The sequence below is a fragment of the Peromyscus californicus genome, unplaced genomic scaffold (assembly GCF_007827085.1).
Source record: "Peromyscus californicus insignis strain IS unplaced genomic scaffold, ASM782708v3 Scaffold_11__1_contigs__length_118956290, whole genome shotgun sequence".
In the NCBI taxonomy this organism is placed as follows: domain Eukaryota; kingdom Metazoa; phylum Chordata; class Mammalia; order Rodentia; family Cricetidae; genus Peromyscus; species Peromyscus californicus.
Window position 1 is genome coordinate 112,324,821 of NW_026294402.1, and position 17,698 is coordinate 112,342,518.

Consider the following 17,698-nt stretch of genomic DNA (forward strand, 5'->3'; position numbering starts at 1 on the left):
CAAAATAGATTCTCATTGCTTCTGTTACCTTTTCTCACACATTTTGCTTGTTTTCAAACTTATTGTCACATCCAGAATACACAATGATAGAAAAGAAGATAAAGTCATCATAAGAATGCTAGACACTTTGAAGGGGTCCCTATAGTCATACCTAAATAATCCACATTTTAGAGGCCTTGACAAGGGCAAAGCTGTGCTAATCGTATTTGCTTTCCTAAACCCATTTTTAAAGTTTCATTTCACAATTTAACATATTGAACCAGATAATTAAAAAAAAACTTACAGTTTAAAAGATTGTAAAGACTATTAAAGTTCAGCCTCAAGCTCAGGGTTCTGTTCAAGTTATGATGGGTGTATTCTCACTATCAGTCTTATTTATAGGGTCTCTCACTGACTCTTCACTGACTAGGCTAGACTGCCTGACCAGCAAACCCCAGGGAACTTCCCAAGCTGGGGACAAAGGTGTGCAACTTCCATGTCCAGCTTCTTCTGTGGGTTCTGGAGAGTCAAGGGGGTAGGTCCTCATGCTTGTACAGCAGGCACTTTACCAATGGAGCCATCTTCCCAGCCCAAAATGACTTCTACATATGAAGATGTTTTCCAAATTCCTTTACCATTGCTTTTCTCCGCCTTTCAGCTAAAATCAAGTGAAGAATTTCTTAACCGATTCACTTCATTTCTATTTTGCTTATTACATATACAAAGTAAGATGTAAGACTGCAAGTCAAAATTGGTTCAAAGAAACGTTTAAATAAGTCTAAAATTTGTTAGGAATTAACACAGTGTATTATAGTCCAACTCAGCAGATTTTCTTTTGTTGTTAAGGACAGATAAAATAATGACACAAAATATGGCTAGTTTAGTGCTGTCTGCTATAGCCTAGCAGGTGCTAACAACTCCTCTATGAATGTGTGCATATGGTGAAACATGATGTACTGGGAGGTGAGGCCTTTGGGAGCTTGCCATAAATAAGGTACAGCCCTCATGATGGAATTGGTGCCCTTACAAATAGAAATAAGAGAGATCACAGTGTTTTTTTTTCCCACTGGCTTGCCATCATACAAAAATAGTAAGAAATGTCAACCACCTCAAAATGAGGAAATGAGCCCTCCCTAGATATGGAGCCTGCTGTCACCTTACTCATAGACTTCCCACTCTCTAGACCTATAAGAAAGAAACATTTGTTGTCTAAACCACACCATCTATTGTAATTTTCCATAGCAGGCCAAACTGACTAAGTGTCTTACATTCAATTTAGTGTTGCAAAAATACAGCTCTAGACCAAAATAATGTAAAGTGCAGAGAAATGAGAAGCAAGCTAATCAGCTAGTAAGACAACTTCTACCGAAGATATACAAGCAGTGACAAGGACTCCTTTGGAACAGTAGAAACGACGTTGTCTGAAAGAGAGGCAATGGGGAACTTTCTAAAAGGACAATAGCAACAAACTGATAATCCACTGTCTCAGGTTTCTATTGCTGTGATGAACACCATGACCAAAAACCAAGTTGGGGAGGCAAGTTTATTTGGCTTACACTTCCAGATCATCGACCATCATAGGAGGAAGTCAGAACAGGAACTCAAGCAGGGCTGGAATCTGGAGGCAGGAGCTGATGCAGAAGCCATGGAGGAGAGCTGCTTACCGGCTTGCTTCCCATGGTTTGCTCGGCCTACCTTCTTACAGAATGCAGGACCAACAGCACCACCCACTATAGCCTGGGCTCTCCCCCATTGATCACTAAATGAGAAAATGCTTACAGCTGGATCTCACAGAGGCATTTTCTCAACTAAGATCCTTCCTCTCTGATGACTCTAGCTCATGTCAAGTTGACATACAAAACCAGCCAGTACAACTGACCCCTGTCAACTTGACACACAAACACATCACTATTAAGCCATTACCCTTCCTTTTTTATTCATTCCCAAGATCTCACATTAAAATCATAAATAATTTTAAAAGTCCCACAGCCTTTATATATTCAAACACATTGAAATTTCAGTCTCTTTAAAATAATACAATTTCTTTTAAAAGTTCAAGTCTTTCATCTGTGGGATCCTTTAAAAATCAAAATTAAATTAAATACCTTATTCAAGAGGGAAGAACCAGAGCACCATAACAATCTGAACCATGCAAAACGAAACTCCAACAGTATAAATAACTCATTGTCCAATTATCTGAGATTCACTCACGATCTAGACTTCTCCAAAGGGCTTGGGTCTCTTCTCCGGCTCTGCCCTCTGCAACACACACAGCTTGTCTTCTAGGCTCCAGCTGGCTCCACTCCACGGCTGCTGCTGTTCTTAATGGTCTTCCCATGATACTGGCATCTCGAAAGTGCTGGGGTCTTTTGCTGCAACTGGGCTGCACTTTCACCAATAGTCTCTCATAGGCTCTCTTCATGGTGCCAAGCCTCAACTTCTTTGCATGAACCTTTCAGTCCTGGGTCATCAACTGCCACTGAGGCTGCACCTTCACCAATGCCCTCTCCTGCCTCCCACAGAGCCAACCCTCAGCTGTTCTCCATGACCCTTTCATGCTTCCAAAACAAGTACCACCTGGGTGACTCTTACACAGTACCAAGTCCTGCTGCCAACATGAGGTACAACCATGGCCATCTCTGAAACACAGCTTCTCTGTTCTCTCAGAAAACACTTCTCAGAAGATTTCACCTCAGAAATGCTGGTCTCTTCTTAATCACTGCTAATTTCTTAGCTCCAGTTAACCAGCATCAATTGTCCCAGTAACGTAAAGGTTTCACTTAGTAGTTCTGGTATCTTGTTAATCAAAGCTGATTCTTCGACCCCAGCTAACCAGAAACACAAGAGTCTTAAATCAAAATAGCAAATGGCCCTGATAGGGTCTCAAAACTTCCCTCTGAAATTCCACAAGCCAGACTTCCATCCTCGGCACTGCTCTTAACATTCTTATCTTTCAAGCACCTACAGAACATCCCACTGAGGTCTCAACACTCAATGGCTTTTCTAGCCCACAGTTCCAAAGTCCTTCTACAATCCTCACAAAAACAGGGTCAGGTCTGTCACAGCAATACCCCACTATGCTGATACCAACTTGTCTTAGTTAGGGTTTCTATTGCTGCAATGAAACACCATGACCAAAAAACAAGTTGGGAAGGAAAGGGTTTATTTGGCTTACACTTACAGATCTTAGTCTATCATGGAGGAACTCAGAACAGGAGCTCAAGCAGGGCAGGATCCTGGAGGCAGGAGCTGATGCAGAGGCCATGGATGAGTGCTGCTTACTAACTTGCTTCCCATGGCTTGCTCAGCCTGCTTTCTCAAAACCAGTTTTCTGGTTTCTACAAGTTGTTCATACAGCAACCCAGGGATGGCATCATCCACCATGGGCTGGTGGGCCCTCCTCCATTGACCACTAAATGAGAAAACGCCTTACAGCTAGATATCATGGAGGCATTTCCTCAACTGAGGCTCCTTCCTCTGATGACTCTAGATTGTGTCAAGACCAATCAAAACCAGCCAGTTCATCCATCATGTGAATGTGGCCTTTGGAAGGTGAAAGACAGTCCCAAACAGCTGTGTTTTTCTCCCTATGTGATCTTCTGCCCTCCCCTTTCTATCTTTACTCTGGTCTTTACATCATTCTGCTTTACGTTATAGTAATGTGTGGACCACTGGACCACAGGCTCTTTAAGAGCACAGACATTACTTTTGTATATCCAGAAATGAATGCATTGATTTGATAAACATGCTGTTCTCTAATGAACTGACCTGTAAATACCTAAACAGTGATTTATATCCTGGAATTTACTGATTTTTTTTCTCCCACATTTCTGTGCAGCATCTGGAACTGGCTAAATACTCCAACAGATGGGTAAAAGATCAGAGAGCAATTTTTTATTTATAATAAGCATTATTAAACTGAATTTATTAAAGGGACCACCAAGACCTAAAGAGTCACTAACAACTTAATCTAGTATATTATAGAAATCTATAATCTTCAAATAAAATTTATGAGCCAAGTAAATCTATGTAGATTTTATATAAAAAAAATCTCCAAATATTTCTGTATTCCATGAGCATTATTTTAAATTGCAGCAGATTTTGAAAAAAATCATAAAATATGGTATTCTTGAGTTGAAATATTATATAGTCCCATTGTTGAATAGAATAAGCATGTTTTAAGATGGAGAATCGCCAAGGAAATTCAGTGAAGCATCAATTTTTATTACAATGTATATGTATTTCCTGACTGATGTATCCCAGATGGTGAAATTACAACACACCCAAGGAGTTCTAAAAAGCATCAGAATTTAATGAGACAGTATGAATAAATACATACAGAGTAGGAATGAAGATAAATGACTGCTTATAATAGAAATAGTTTTTATTATTTGTGTGTGAATGAGGAAAATAATGATTGTTCTTTCAAACTGGAAAAAAAGAGAAGAAGAAGAAGAAGAAGAAAGGTGTCATTGTACTATCCCAGCACTGTGGTTAGAAGAAGTGTGCTGTTTTAGTTCAGCCTCTCACAGATGATTCATCTTTTCTGGATTGGATAAAAACAATAGTATCCATACCAATTCTTCAGAGTTGGGCTATGTTAGAATGTTCTGTCTTTAAGTAGAGGTCCCCTATGTAACTCAGGCTGTCATAGAATTCAAGATGCTCCTGACTCACCATCTTAACGCTGAGATTGCAGGCATGCCCCTTCCCAAAGCACACAGCTTTTTTGAATTTCTGTCATTTTCAATTTCTGGATAATATCTCACTTATAATCAAGACTATAATTCTGAATGTACAATGCATCCTCAGTCATTCATTTTAAAAAATAAAATATGCCTATAGTGCCATTTAGAAAACATAAGCAACATTACAGGTTGCCTAATTCTGCCCTGCCTATCTCCAACGAGAACTTAATATATGATGAATAAAATACATTTAATGTTAAGCATTAGATTCCATAATACATTAGAAACAGCAGATCAGGACTTGGTCAAAAGCATAATGGCTGACACTGAAGAAAGGGGAAAACATCTAAAATATACAAATTCATAATCATAGAAAGTGTCTATGGGTTTGCTAGGCCTTCAAGCACTACACAGTGCATACAGAAAAGTTCTAGAACAACCGAGAATGTGAGACAGACTCAAGGTCTGCATCCCTTGTTTAGGAAACAGGGATGATTACTTTTGTGAAGTGAAGCAGAGACAGTTGATGTTGGGGTATGTGGTGGGATTAACCAAGTTCTTCAGAAAAATCAACAGTTGCTGGAGAGCTTTAACACCCAGAAGTAACTGCCTCACTCTATTGAGGCCTTCATAAACAAAGAATTCATAAACAGGCTGACAGTGATTCTTAAATACACAGATGGTCACAAAAAGAACAAACAATGAAAGACAGGAAACACAATAGAAGGAAGAACTCATATCCCTATTAAAATACTGTTTTAATAGGGGGACACTGTAGAATATTCATAATTATATAACCTCAATATGAAAAGATCATAATATTGTGGAAATTTTAAGTCAGAACATTAAAACTGTAAATCAATTCCAGTGTTATTGAAAACGTAAAACAAACAAAAGTCTTATTAAGGAGGCTCAGTTTAGTTATGGGCCAGCAAAGAGAGGTAAGTAGGGAAAGGCACTTGCCACCAAGCCTGAGGCCTGTTCTAACCTCAGAGCCAACATGGTAGAAGGAGAGAACTTACTTCTGCAAGTTGTCCTCTGACTGCCACACATATGCCATGACACATGTGCACACACACATATACTCATATGCATACATGCACATACAAATAAATAAAATTTTAAATGTAATTTTTAAAATGCAGCTAAGAATTTTTCACAGGACATATCCCAAACTTAAGAAATGGACTTATAAGAGAAACACGCAAGCAACTGAAAAGCAAACAGAGAGCCAATAAAATTGATCAATGTATTAGTCTACGATGACCACCTTAACAATCTGTCTTAAGAACAGGCTACTTAAATAAGAGACATTTCTTTTTTTCAGTGATGTAGAGTTTAAGACATGAGTTCTATTGGCTGGTTTTCTGGTAAGGATTCTTTCAGTTAGGAGACCAAGACTTGCTAATTTCTTATGTGGCATTTCCTTGGTGTGTGCAAGAGGAACCAGAATGAAATCTCTAGTGTGTCTTCTTATGAGACACTGATCCTGTAAGGACTTTTATATTCTATCTCAAAGGCTGTGGGAGAATTCACTCACTTTACTAAGTAGAGTGTACACATGGTGGTATATAACCTGTTTTTTTTTTTTTCAAGTAAAAGAACCATACAATTTTTTTGGTTTTTTTGTTTTGTTTTGTTTTTTAATTTATTTATTTATTTTTATTTTACAATACCATTCAGTTCTACATATCAGCCACCGATTCCCTTGTTCTCCCCCCTCCCGCCCCCTCTCCTTCCCCCCAGCCCACACCCCATTCCCACCTCCTCCAGGGCAAAGCCTCCCCCAAGGACTGAGATCAACCTGGTAGACTCAGTCCAGGCAGGGCCAGTCCCCTCCTCCCAGGCCGAGCCAAGTGACCCTGCACAAGCCCCAGGTTTCAAACAGCCAACTCATGCAATGAGCACAGGACCCGGTCCCACTGCCTGGATGCCTCCCAAACAGATCAAGCCAATCAACTGTCTCACCCATTCAGAGGGCCTGATCCAGTTGGCGGCCCCTCAGTCATTCCTTCAACTGAAGAATGGATAAATAAAATGTGGAACATATACACAATGGAATACTACTCAGCAGAGAAAAACAATGACATCATGAGGTTTGAAGGCAAACGGATGGATCTAGAAAAAATCATCCTGAGTGAGGTAACCCAGACTCAGAAAGACAAACATGGTATGTACTCACTCATAGGAGGATACTAGATGTGGAACAAGGATGACTGGACTGCTACTCACATCACCAGGGAGGCTACCTGGAAAACAGGACCCCAAGAAAGACACAGGGATTGCCCAATGATGGAGAAATGGATGAGATCTTCATGAACAGCCTGGACATAAGTGGGGGAAATGAAGGGCGAGGGTTGAGGGAAAGAGAGCTTGGGGGAGCAGGAGATCCCAGCTGGATCAAGAACAGAGAGGAGAACAAGGAATAGGAGACCATGGTAAATGAAGACCACATGAGAATAGGAAGAAGCAAAGTGCTAGAGAGGCCCACAAAAATCCACAAAGATACCCCCACAATAGACTACTGGCAATGGTCGAGAGACAGCCCGAACTGACCCACTCTGGTGATGGGATGGCCAAACACCCTAATTGTCATGCTAGAAACCCCATTCAATGACTGAGGGATCTGGAAGCAGAGATCCACGGCTAGGCCCCGGGTGGAGCTCCGGGAGTCCAATTAGCGAGAAAGAGGAGGGTCTATATGAGCGAGAATTGTTGAGACCAAGGTTGGATAAAGCACAGGGACAAATAGCCAAATGAATGGAAACACATGAACTAAGAACCATACAATTTTAAGTTTAGATAAATAACTATAAAATTAGAGGTTACAAGTTGGGTGTGATGGCACATACCTGTAATCCCAGCACTTAGGAGCCTGAGGAAAAATGATTTTTTATGAATGTTTGAGGTCAGCATAGGCTACATGGTCCCTGTTGTTAGATAAGATTTCATCCTTCTGGGGTCTTTGACGGAGTTGAAGACTAGATAGTCATAGTTGTCCTTAGTAATGACAAAAGGTAAATTAGGTGTAAAACTTTAGAGTCACAAAGATAAATAATAGAGTATTTTCTCTAAATTTGTCAAATACAAATGGACTGGATATTGTAACTGTAATTCTTACTTAATAACTTCTTTATTGTATATAATTTTAGTATGTTAAAGTTAAAACCTTCATTTTTAACTAGACAAAAAGGAGAAATGTGGAATATTCCTTTACACTGTGTGAATATATGTTGTTGTGATTGGTTTAATAAAGAAGCTGACTTGCCAATAGCTGGACAGGATAGGGTCAGGGGAAGAGCCAAACAGAGAATGCTAGGAAGAAGGGGCAGTGAGAGGAGTCTCAAGCAGATGCAGAGAGAAGCAAGATGGGTATGCTGTACTAAGAAAAGGTACCAAGCCACATGACAAAGCATAGGTAAAAAAAAAAAATATGGGTTAATTTAAATGTAAGAGTTAGCTAGTAACAAGCCTGAGCTACTGACCGAGCATTTATAGTTAATATTAGGCCTCTGTGTGGTTATTTGGGAACAGCTTGCAGGACAGAAACGTCTGCCTACACTACATAATAAATTTCAGAACAGCCTGGGCTACTTCATGAAATCCTGTCTCATAAAATTGAAAAAAAAAAGATTACAAAGAATGGCTGCTTACTGTTGGTATTATCCAATTTTAAAGCCTAATTTTTAAGAAACAAGCAACAAATCAAAATTTTAAGTAGTAGATAAAATACTTTTCCTCTCATTAGAAAAATCTGAGTTGATGGGTTTTTTTCCCCCTGAAACTTTTGAAAAGTAGAAACGATGGCTTTTTGCTTTGGCCTTATATAGGAGAGGATTTTAGTGAGGAACTCTAACATTCAGGATTCATTAACCATACAACATCTGAATGCCCAAAAGCCTGACTAAAGGAAGCACCACCAGACCTAATCATTCAGCATGAGGACATGTGTCTTTGCTTCTAACAGAATTTTCTTTAAATATAAAGTAAAAGGAGAAAACAGTCCTTGAAAACAAGCCAAAGGTCCACTTTATTCAGGGAAAACATCCACAAAGACCAACTGAATCCATAGCTAAACCCAAATCATGCAGTTTACAGCAAAATCACCTGTCATAAGACTATAAGTCATTATTTACACACATGAAAAGCCATCTAGACATATACCCCAGGAAACACTGTCTACTTTCTTTTCTGAATACTGTAATATTTTAATAGTATATATAGCTACTGCATGGCTAGTGCTGGGTTCTATGTACCCAAGACCCTTTTATACTTAAGTTCTGGTTCTTCTTGAAACTGCATATTAATTAAACACTATAGAATATTAATATATGGGGAGGTGGCACAATACCACACTGTTAAAGTGACTTGCTTGTATATTTAAGAACTAACTCCCTCCTTTGTGTATTAGGAATAGCCCAGTCTGCTCTGACTAGTATTTTGGTGGTCAGAAGAGTTAGTGAGCAGAACTTCAGCAAACTTTACCTCAAAATTGCTAGTCATTTCAGTGTAGGGTCTGTATGTTTGAGTTAGTAAAGATTTGTTATTAGGAAAGTCTTAGTTAGGGTTTCCTATTGCTGTGAATAGACACTATGACCACAGCAACTCTTAGTTTTTTAAAAAAAGAACATTTAATTGGTGTGGCTTATTTACCATCAATTTCAGAGGTTCAAATAGACGTGGTGCTGGACCTGAAAGTGCCACATCTTGCAGGCAACAAGAAGTCAACTGTTGCTAATGTTTTCCTGCCTGGCCCACAGTCAGTATGTCAAATGTGTTGCTGATTGGTCAATGAATAAATCACTGATTGGTCAGTGGCCAGGCAGGAAGTATAGGCGGGACTAACAGAGAGGAGAATTGAGAGAACAGGAAGCTGGGTGAGGGAGACACTGCCAGCCGCCATCAGGACAAGGAAGATGTAAAGTACCGGTAAGCCACAAGCCACGTGGCAAGGTATAGATTAATAGAAATGGATTAATTTAAGCTGTAAGAACAGTTAGCAAGAAGCCTGCCTGGCCCACAGTCAGGACAAACTCTCTCACCTGCCAGTCCCACAGCCACTCAGACCCGACCAAGTAAACACAGAGACTTATATTGGTTACAAACTGTATGGCCGTGGCAGGCTTCTTGCTAACTGTTCTTACAGCTTAAATTAATCCATTTCTATTAATCTATACCTTGCCACGTGGCTTGTGGCTTACCGGTACTTTACATCTTCCTTGTCCTGATGGCGGCTGGCAGTGTCTCCCTCACCCAGCTTCCTGTTCTCTCAATTCTCCTCTCTGTTAGTCCCGCCTATACTTCCTGCCTGGCCACTGACCAATCAGTGATTTATTCATTGACCAATCAGCAACACATTTGACATACAGACCATCCCACAGCAGTCAACTGACTCACTGGGCAGTATCCTGAGTATAAGAAACCTCAAAGACCTCTCCCACAGTAACACACTTCCTCCAGCAAAGCCACACCTCTTAATAGTGCCACTCCCTATGAGATTATAGGGGTAAATTTCATTCAAACTACCACAGAATAGAAAATAGGCAGTTTGAAAAATGCTTCTCATTATAGAGAATTACATATGATCTATCATTCTATGAATCCTGTTTCTATTCCCTGAATTTTACTTACTGTCATTCATTAGAAAAGGATTTTAAAGGCTGGAGAGATGGCTCAGAGGTTAAGGGCACTGGTTGTTCTTTCAGAGGTCCTGAGTTCAATTCCCAGCACCCACATGATGGCTCACAACCATCTGTAATGAGATCCAGTGCCCTCTTCTGGCATGCAGACAGAACACTGTATACATAATAAACAAATAAATCTTTTTTAAAAAAGGATTTTAAAAGATTTAAGAGCATTCTATAGCAGTAGCCAGTATTTCTTTAAAATATACAGTGTCTTAAATGGCTTATGCACACACATACCCTTTTTTTAATTAAGTTAGACATTAGCTTCATAGATTGTGAAAGGAAGGGGAATAAAAAAACCTTGTGGAACTTCTCTTCATCAGAATAACAAGTCAAGACTGAGCTATACCCCCCTATTCCCATCCACAACCATCAAATTCATATACTGAATCACTAGTTCACAGGTAACCCAGAATATTACTGTATTTGAAGACAGGGTTTTTGAAGAGCTATATTCTGGTCATCTGGGTGACCTAAATACAATTGGTGTCATTACACAAGAGGAAATCAGAACACAGACATATACATAGAGAATTGTGAAGGAACAGGGCAAAGATGGCCATTTAAGCCAAGAAAGGTCTCAAAGACATCCTAACCTTGTTAATAGCTTGATCTCAGACTTTTAGTTTGTTCAACTACTTTACATGTCAACTTGACTGGAGCACTGGACTGGTCAGATAGTAGTGGTAGTGGTAGTGGTAGTGGTAGCAGTAGTAGTAGATATGTATAAATTTTCCCAGAAGACATCAGCATTTCAGCTTGTGGATGGATAAAGTAGATGGGCCTCCCTAGAAAGGTGGGTATCACCTAATCTTGGCAGCATCAATAGAACAAAATGGCAAAGGAGGACTGAATTCACTCTCTTAATGTTTGAGTTAGGACATTCTCATTCTTTTCCTATCTCTCCTGATTTGGGGGCTTTTAGAACCTATAATGAAACCTGTAACATTGGCTAGTTGGCCTTCAAATTATACCACTTCTACATTGGCTTTCCTAGACAAAGCTAAAATTTGAACTATGATCCAGCTAGGTCATGTCTAGGTAAATAGCTGGAGAATCTAAGTCAGTATACAACAGAGACACCTGAACACCCATGCTCACTGCAGTATTATTCACAATAGCCAAATTACAGAGTCAGCCTAAATGCCCACCAACAAACCAGTGGGTAAAGAAAATGAGCTATATATATACACAGTGCAGTATTATTCTTCCATAAAAAAGAATGAAATTATGTCATTTGCAGTAAAATGTTTTGACTGGAGCTATCTTACAGAGCAAAAATAATAAATATTTGGAAAGACAAATACTATGTTTTCTCTTATATGCAGAATCTACATTTTAGAAAAGAAAACATGAAGGTAGAAAAGAACTTATTTATGGATGATGAGGAACCCAGAGGGAGGGTAGATGGGACCAAAACAATGTGAAAGAGGGGTCAATGTGCTCAAAGTACACAGTTCATGTGTGTGAATATTATGTTGAAATTCATTATTTTGTACAAATAATATACAACAAAGATGCTGTGGGATGTTCTCTATGCTGTGAATGTGTTGCTCTTATTGGTTGATAAATAAAAAGCTGATTGGCTAGTAGCCAGGCAGGAAGTAAAGGCAGGATAAGCAGAGAGGAGAATTCTGGGAAGAGGAAGGCTGAGTCAGAAGATACCAGCCCGCCGTCCAGAGAGCAGCCTGTAATGGCATACAGGTAAAGCCATGGAACACGTGGCAACATTATAGATTAACAGAAATGGGCTGAGTTTAAGTGTAAGAGCTAGTCAGTAGTTAGCCTGAGCTAATGGCCAAGCAGTTTGGATTAATATAAGCCTCTGTGTGTTTACTTGGGTCTGAGCAGCTGTGGACTGTGGGACGCAGAAAAATACTCAGCTACACAAAGAAATTAATTTTTTAAATATTTTGGCTTAATAAAAATATAGAGAAAAATCAAGGAAGACATCTATATACAAATGTGCATACAAATGTAGACATTCACATGCCTACACGTGAGCATGCATAAACACAGACACACAAGCAAAAAAAATAGTCTATAAGAAAACCCCATTTTAGTACTTGGGACACTGAAGAATCCTTTTAAATGTAGTTAAGAAAATTGAAATATGCAAGAACAAATGCAGAATGAGAACACTTTAATTATCTTGTCTTTCATGAGTTTTTTCTCAAATGATGAACTTAAATATTTAGTTTGCATCTAATCTTTAAAGTGCATTTATCCTTAATCTCCTCTATGATGCAAATTTAACATTCACTGTTCATTCATTTACCTAATTAACAAATTTGTGCCTATAAGTCAACTTTATACTACACTTAATGATTCAACAAAAGCTTATTAACAGCCTATTATCTGTGAGAGACTCTCATTTAGAGGCTAGTTTATGCAGATACTGCTGAATAGCTTCTAGCATAGTTCTAAGATACTTAAAAATAATTTTTCATCTTGTTCAGTAGTGAAGATCACTGGTGGATTTCATTCTGTTTGAGTAAACAAAGTAGCAGGGAAATAAAATTTCTTGACATGATTAAAGGCTAGGTTTCTTGCAACAGCTATATTCTACTGCTTTAGAAATTTTCAAGGAGTAGCTGGAGCAAGTGCTCAGTGGTTAAGGGCATGTACTGCTTTTGCAGAGGACTGGAATTCAGTTCCCAGCATCCACACTGGGCAGCTCACAACCACCTATAACTCCAGCTCCACATGATCAGAATCCTTCTTCTGGCTTCTGTTGGCACCCAGACTCATATGCAAATGCCCACATACATACACATTCATACCATTAAAAAATAAATCTTTAAAAATTTTTCCAAGGAAAAGTAAAAACTAATAAAACAAAGAAAATAATCATAGAATGTGGTTGATATATTGTGTACCCTAATAAACTTATCTGGGTGTCAGAGAACAGAATAGCCACTAGATTAGACATAGAGGCCAGAAAATGGTGGCACACACACCTTTAATCCTATCACTTGGGAGGCAGACATCCATCTGGATTTCTGTGAGTTCAAGGCCACACTAGGAAAAGAGCCAGGTGTGGTGGCACACACCTTTAATCCCAGCACTTGAGATCTCATGTCTTTGCTTGAGAAAGACACACGCCTTTAATCCCAGGAAGTGATGGCAGGAAGTAGAAAGGTATGTAAGGTGTGAGGACCAGTAACTAGAGGCTTTTAAGCTTTTAGGCTTTTTAGAAGCAGTGCAGCTGAGATCCATTTGGTGAGGACTCAGAGGCTTCCAGTCTGAGGAAACAAGATCAACTGAGGAGTTGGTGGGGTGAGGTTGGCTGTGGCTTGTTCTGTCTCTGATCTCTCAAGCTATCACCCCAATATCTGGCTCTGGGTTTTTTATTAATAAGACCATTTAGAAATTTATGATACAATAGAAACTTCATAAACCACACTAAATGCCGATTTAAATCTTAGTAACCCATCTCTATACTATAGACGTACATGGGGCAGCTGCCATTGAGGGACTGTTTTGATCTCATGTAAATGAAAGCATGTAGTTTTTTGTCTTTCAGTACCTGGTTACTTTAAATAACCTAAAGTTTTCATTTTCACCCATGTTTTTGCAAATGCAGTGTTTTCTTTTGTAAGACTAGACAATATGCCACTGTTTGGATTGCACATTTCCATCATCCAGTCCCGTTGGGCACATCTTTAGGTGTTTCCACATCTTAACTCTCAGAACACCATGAAATTAACATACCTCTTCCAGATCCCATTTTCAGTCTTTTTGGGAAGAACATCCTGCAGCAGAATTACTTGGTCATGTGTTAGTTCTAGTGTTAATTTTTTGTTTTATTGTGTTTTGTTTTGAGCTAGGTGGTATAATGAAGGTGGACTGGAGCTCACTGTGCAGCTCCAGACTGGCCTAGAAGCTGAGATACTTAACCTTTACTCCAGCCTGATTGGGATTAGAATCACACAGAAATAGATATCTGGCCAGGAAGTTTTCAGATTGGGTTAACCGAGGAGGGAAGACCAACCATGTTTGGTACCTTCCCAAAAGTGAGAGTCCTTGGCTGCAAAAAAATTTAGAAATTGAGCTAAGTTCCAGATTTCATCTCACTGCTTCCTGACTGTGGATGAAGTGTAGCGGCTGCCTCAAGCTCCTGCCACTATGACACCCTCCAACTGTGAACTAAAATCTAAACTAAATTTTCTTCCATTGCCAGGCATTCTGTCACAGCAGTGCAGACTGTAACTGTGGCTCAAGAGGGTCAGAGGACACTTTCAGTTGGTAGCAGAACTTGGCAGTACTGCCCCTGTGGTACTTGTTTGGCAGGCATAAAAGATGCAAGATTGAAGGGGACATTTCAGAGAGCCACTGGCCAGAGCATGAAGCTGTGAAGGTGGAGCCTAAATTACAATGGAGACCCGAGGTTGTATAATTGTCAGAAAGGTTGGCTTGTCCCTTGAGGAAAGCTGCCAGTAAAAAGTAGAGATGGCCCAAGAGAGAGGCCATATTGCTACAGGCAGCAGAGCTGGTTGGGATACTTAAGCTGTTTCAGATCACAGATGATTCCATCACTAGACTCAGATGTTGGGCATGGAGTTGAAGGGTTTGGTGTTTACCATGCTGGGTTTCGACCTTACTTTGGTATGACTTTTCTTTATTATACCCCTATCCCTTCCTTTTGGAATGGAACTATTTATTCTGTGTCATTATATGTTAGATATACTGTGTTTTGTTTTCTGTTTGTTTGTTTTGTTTTAATGTAAAGGGGATGGATAGATGTTATAGATAAATGATTTGGTCCCAGAAGAGACTCTGTTCTTACACTTTTGAACGATGTTGAAACTGTTAAAGACTATGAAGACTTTGGTAGGTAGAATAAGTGTATTTTTCATTATGAGATGAAAATGAAACACTAGAGGACAGGGATGGAATGCTATGATTTCAAGTGACATGTTTATCAAGTTGCCAAGGGATGTGTTGGTTAATCATTATTGTCAACTTAATGGAATTTTAAATCACCATGGAAACAATCCTCTGGACATATCTGTGAGGGGTTTCTAGATTGAGTTAAACAAGGAAGGAAGACCTATCCTAAATGTGGGTAGCACCATTCAATGTGCTAGAACACCAGACTCAATAAAAATGGTGAAGGAAGCAAACACTAGCATTCCTCCCTCTCTGCTTCCTGACTATGGCCACAATGTGATCAGCCACCTGTCTCCATGCCTTCCCTACCATGATGCACTGCACCCTTAAACTGTGAATTCAAATATCTTCCTTCCTTAAATTACTTTTGTCAAGGATTATTTGCTATAGCAATGAGAAAAGTAACTTATACATCAAGTTTTCTTATGTAACAAGTTTTCTGCTTTTGGCAGTATTTTTTAAACTGTTTTACTATTTAATATTTTTATTAAAACCATGCCCTCCCTAAAGGCCTATACATATGACATGTAGAGAGAATGCTTTTAAAACCATACTCATAGCATGACATTGAAGGTGGCATTAACATGAAGACTCAGCTATTACAACTTAGCAATTCTGACACCTTATTCTGTTCAGCTGACACTTAAGAATCACATCTAACAAAGTCTACAAAGAATACAGTATTCAGAATATAGAACAAACCACAGAAAATATGATCCAGGGAGTGGAATGGTGAAATTTCAGTATACAATTTACATCTAGAAACTCATTTAAAATTTTATTTCTCTAAAAAATATGTTGTTACTGATTCATATTAGAGTATTCTTCACAGATGCAGTACTTAAAAAAATAAAAATAAAAAAGCTGGCGCTAGAGAGAAGGCCCAGTGGTTAAGAGCACTGCCTGCTCTTCCCAAGGACCTAAGTTCAATTCTCAGCACCTACAGGGAGGCTCACAACTTCTGCGACTTCTGATGCCAGTGATACAGTACTCTCCTCTGGCTTCAATGAGCACTGCATGAACACACACACATATATACAGGTAAAGCACCATACACATTAAAAACAATAATGTTTTAAAAGTTTTTCATTGCTCAAACAAGCTAATAAATCAAAATAAGACTTGTAACAATCCTAAAAGTAAATATTTGTCCCAAAGAGAACTAAGCCACAGTCGTAAGTAACGCCAGGGTCCTTATTTTTTGTTTGTCCAAATCCAAATCTACTCCAGTTAAAAGGATACCTACCCAGAGGCAATATTATATACCAAAAGACTTTCCTACAGAACACTGACAAAATTTAAGGTTTCAGTTGACAAAATAGTATTTAAGAATGTACCAAGAAAACATAAGCATTCCTAGTTGGAAGTAAATGAACATTAACTTTCTATAACTATGACTTTCACATTTAACCAGAAATAATCTAGAGCCTGTGGGGCTTTCTTCGGTCTGTGACTCCTCTAAGATTCTAATTAATTCATCTATGACTAATCATACAATTCAATGTCTTCAAGAGAGGCAACTAGGTAATGCTTGCCCAGCACGCACAAGACCTTAGGTTCAATCTCTAGTACTGCATAGTTTGCTAATGCGTATAAACCCAGCACCTGGGGGATGGAAGCAGAAGGACAAGAAACTCAAAAGAGTTTGAGGCCAGCCTGGGCTACTTGAGACCCTGTTCCAAAAAAAAAAAAAAAGGAAAGGAAGAAAGAAAAAAGAGAAAGCAAAAAAGAGAGAGGGAGGGAGGGAGGGAGGGGGAGAGAGGGAGAGGGAGAGAGAGAGAGAGAGAGAGAGAAGGATTTAGTCAGCTGTATACAGCGAGAATTATAGATGCTCATTCTTCACAGGTGTTGGAAAGAGTGTGTTTGTAGCCATCCTGGGAGGCGTAAAATCCTGCCTGAAAAAAAGGAGGGGCTATCACCTAGAAATAACCGAGATGGGGGGACAACTCTAAGGACGCCAGAACAAGCCAAAAGTTGTCCTCTCTTCTCCTACTACACTGAAGAGTATCCCGGAACCCCAACTGAGTCAGTGAGGGGCCGTGGGAACTACACAGCGGCCTTGCTTCAAAGAATACCCAGGGAGATCACCACGTGACCCCAAACACGGGGCCTGCGTGGGTTCCAGGGACCCGTACGCACAGCAGCTCTCGGACTAGCAGCCACCAAGCCCGGCGCTGCCAAGTGGAGCCTCACCGACCCACCTTACGGAACCCGAGTGGCCGCTGAGTGGAAAGGACGCGCTAGAGGGCGCCCCGAACGCGGGCCTCAGCCCAACAGCAGCCGGTCTGCGACGCTAACTCAGCTCCACTCCGCCTCCCCGCGGCCGGCGGCGACGCCTCATCCCTCTCCTGCCGCGGAGACCACTGGGACTCGTAGTGCGCCCCGCCCACCGCAGAGACTCATGGGACATGTAGTACGCCCCGCCCTTCCCCGCCAGAGCGCCGCTTAGCG

The 17,698-nt window shown here is 40.0% G+C and overlaps 1 protein-coding gene across 1 annotated transcript in view; it reads right to left on the reverse strand.

Moving 5' to 3' along the window:
• Zcwpw2 (zinc finger CW-type and PWWP domain containing 2) overlaps positions 1-17,560 on the reverse strand; it is a 130,153-nt gene extending 112,593 nt beyond the window's left edge. Inside the window, exon 1 of the mRNA XM_052723678.1 lies at positions 17,449-17,560. The gene's annotated coding sequence lies outside the window, so the exon portion shown is untranslated. The remainder of the gene's footprint in view (positions 1-17,448) is intronic.
• Positions 17,561-17,698: the final 138 nt, after the last annotated feature.